Below are 3676 nucleotides of genomic sequence, written 5' to 3'. Positions count from 1 at the left end.
CGGCAACGTGCCCTTGCGGCAAAGATGGCTAACGGTGTCCTGGGCTGCATTAGGAGAAGGGTCACAGCAGGTGGAGGGAGGTGATCCTTCCCCTCTGCTCTGCACTGGTGAGGCCACCCCTGGAGTGCTGGGTCCAGTGCTGGGCTCCCCAGTACAAGAGAGACAGGGACATACTGGAGAGAGTCCAGCGAAGGGCCATGAAGGTGATGAAGGGACTGGAGCATCTCTGCTACGAGGAGAGGCTGAGAGAGCTGGGACTGTTCAGCCTGGAGCAGAGCAAGCTTAGGGGGATCTCATCAGTGCCTATAAATACCTGGAGGGAGGGTGCAGAGAGGATGGAGCCAGCCTGTTCTCAGTGGTGCCCAGGGACAGGACCAGAGGCCATGGGCACAAACTGACACAGGAGGGTCCCTCTGAACATCAGGAAACACTTTTACACTGTGAGCAGCTCTTTTAGATTGACCCAAAAGGATGGTTATTTTCTTAACTTGGTGGCCCCCTGCCCCAAGCAAACACTTCTGAAATTAAACAAGTTTTATTTTGGTGCCAGGTGGGGTCTCACCAGGGCAGAGGGGGAAAATCACCTTCCTCGACCTGCTGGCCACGCTGCCTGTGATGCCGCCCAGGATACAGTTGGCTTTCTGGCCTGAAAGCGCATGTTGCCAGCTCACATCCAACTTGTCACCCACCAGTGTCCCCAGGTCCTTCTCCGCAGGGCTGCTCTCAACCCATCCATCCCCCAGTCTGTGCTGGTACTGGGGGTTGCCCCGACCCAGGTGCAGGACCTTGCACTTGGCCTGGTTGAACTTCATGAGGTTCACATGGGCCCAAATAGTTTGGGGCTTTACTGATGTTTCTTTCTCCCTCTTTGGGTGAAGTGGTTGACCAGAGTGGATGAAGTGTTTTTGGGGAACGCACAGTTGACAGCACAGGAGAGCTGCCCCATCTGCTTGTGTTGGCACCAGGGGCCTCCCAAGAGCATCAGCTGATGGACGATGCGAGCTGATGTGATCGGAAAGGCTGCCCTCCGGCCTCTGCACTGCCGGAAAAGCCGGGAAGCCAACAGCTGAGCAAATCCAGGGGAAGGGGCTCAGTTAGCACCAGGACTGAGAAAAAATAACAAGGCATAGAAAGGGCTCTGAGCATTGCTGGACGAACTGGCATGTCTCCTGGGGTCCTGTCTCCCACCATGGCTAGAAGCAGGTGCTGAAAGATGGTGAGAACAGAGCCCGTGGGAGAGATGCTCCCAGCCACAGACACCCTGAGCCAGACGTGGCTCCTGCGTGTCCGGTGATGCCCGTGCGCAGCCCGAAGAGGGGTGCGAAGCAGCACCATCCCCACACTCCACCCTGCTCCCGCATCTCCTTGCCAAGCCAGAGTTCAGCCTGCCCGGGGCCTCCTCGGGTGGAGGCTGGTCCGTGCTGCCAAACCTCCCAGTTGCCCTTCTCAGGACGCTTCCACTTTGGCTCTGTCTCTTTTTTATATTCAAGGTGTGGGCGATAAAAGGACCTAGGCAATGGCCAAAGAGTGGTCTCTCTTTTAATCTCCTTTCTTTTCCTAGTAATTCCTAGCATGTGATTTTCTTTCTCCTTTTTTTCTTGATTTTGACAGCCGCTGAGCTCTGACCTTTCCTTGGGGCTGTATCGGGGCACTTGGAGCCTGTTGTCTCACCCGTGAAGTCAGGGTTGATCTTCCCCATGTGCTTCACTTTCCATCAACCCACCTACGACTGCACCTGCATTTCAGTGCTTTTCTCTCAGCCTCTGAAAGTCCTGCAAGACAGCCCCATCTTTGTTACCCAAATAACTTCTTGATCCACCTGCAAAGAGCTCCAGAAGGTGAGGGGAGGCAGAACTCCTTTCTGCGAGGGCCATATTTACTCTTCCTATACGTACCCCAGCGTCCACTAAGAAAGCTCCTCTACTTTGCTGGCATCAGAGTTGAAGGATGCGTCTCCTGAGAGTCCTGCGGTCTAACCATGGCTGTGCCGGTGATGGGGGCAGCTTAGACACAGCAGCTTTAGTAGCTGCTTGAGACAGTGCTTCTGAAAGCCCCACGCTGGAGCTTCTGGCAGCTCTCTGCTGGGGGCCAGCAGTGCCTGCAGCTGATGGTGGCCAGCCACCAAGTCCATCCCACTCCCGACACTGGGAGAACCTGGGCTGGTCACACAAGCTGATCCTTTGGGGTCAGTGGGGCTGAACATCGCTCCTGGATGCAGCTGCCCCCAGGAGACAGCTTGCCCACAGCATGGCAGAGGCCTTGCGGAAGCTGCAGGCCCTTTCCCACGCCACTCGATTTATCTCCAGCATCAGCCCATCTGCCCCCAAGTGAGGTCTGTGAGACGTTCACTTTGGTGTGCGTCCCAGTGAAGGGGGCTTTTTAAAAAGCATCCTGCCCTCCAGCAGCCTTCAGGCCTGGGACTTTGCTCTGGAAGTGGGAGAACTGTAGGTTTTTCCCTGGTGCAGCAGGGAATTAGGGAAGGAGCTTGGCATCTACGAGCCTGGAGGTGGGCTGGTTTGGGGCTGTTGCTGCAGAGCATGAGCCATGACGCTGGGGAGCTCCCCAGGAGAGCACGTGTTCAGCCTCTCACATCTCTGTGTCCCTGATAATTTAGTTCATCTTTCCTTTTGTTGGTGGTGCCTGGGAAATAGAAGCACCAAGAACCAAGGAGAAGCTTTTCAACCATGGGTCATCTCTCAGGTGAGAGCATCGCCTCTGGCCTGGCAGGTGTCTGAGCATGGATGGGGCTGCGGACCCCTCTGATCCCAGCAGCATGCGCACACGGAGCTCCCGCAAACCCCACCTGAGCTTTCCCAGTGCGCTGGGAGCATCTCTGGCATGCCCTGTGCCCTCGCCAGGTTCTATGAGTTTGTTATCATGTTTTCCCCCATTTTAAGTAAAGAAATGCAGGAAACCCATCTTTCCAGGGCAGGGAGATGGGCTGACTTCAAGCAGCACTTACGACAGTAGCTTTGCAAGGCGGGAGCCCCCGCGCTCCCACACCCTTGTCAGGGTGGTGATAAATAACCAAACCAAGGGGACAACCCCCCTCCCCATTTCTTACCCTCCCTGTCTCTTACCCCCACCCCTGCCCGCTCAGGGTGATGCAAAAGGGTGGCCGAGCCCCTGGGACCCCAAACCAGCTGATGGGGACAGTGTGGCCGGCACCTTGCCAAGTGTATCTCAGCCCACCCGTCTGCCCACCCCGATGTGGGGCCCGAGCAGAGCGACCCTCATCCCATCAGCAAAGGTGGAAAATGATGCTCAAGCTGATTTTACGTGGGTTGGGAGCGATTTGGCTTTGAAAACAGGCTGCCCCACTGGAAGGAGCACTGGCTGGCAACTGCAGCGAGGTGGGGAGGTGTGGTGCCCAAATCCGCCAGGCAGGCGGGCAGTGCGGCACGGCACGGCGCCGGTCCCCGAGGGAGCCACACACAGAACATCTCCATATCACACCCATCAGGTTTTATACGCCGCTTTGACTTCCCGAATCCCTCAGATCACAGGCTCTAAAGCCATAAAACAGCCAGGAAGGAGGAAACAATGTGGGTTTTCTTTTGTGAAGGAAGGGAGTGCAGGAGAAGAGGGGAGAGATGCCTTCTCTCTGTGCTACGGCCCCAAGATAGGGATTGCTTGGGCTCGAGCCAGCCAAAATCCCCGCAGGCCAGCACTCACC

The sequence above is a fragment of the Pygoscelis adeliae genome, unplaced genomic scaffold, assembly GCF_000699105.1.
Source record: "Pygoscelis adeliae isolate BGI_AS28 unplaced genomic scaffold, ASM69910v1 Scaffold407, whole genome shotgun sequence".
NCBI lineage: Eukaryota > Metazoa > Chordata > Aves > Sphenisciformes > Spheniscidae > Pygoscelis > Pygoscelis adeliae.
Note: the sequence above shows the minus strand (reverse complement) of the source record.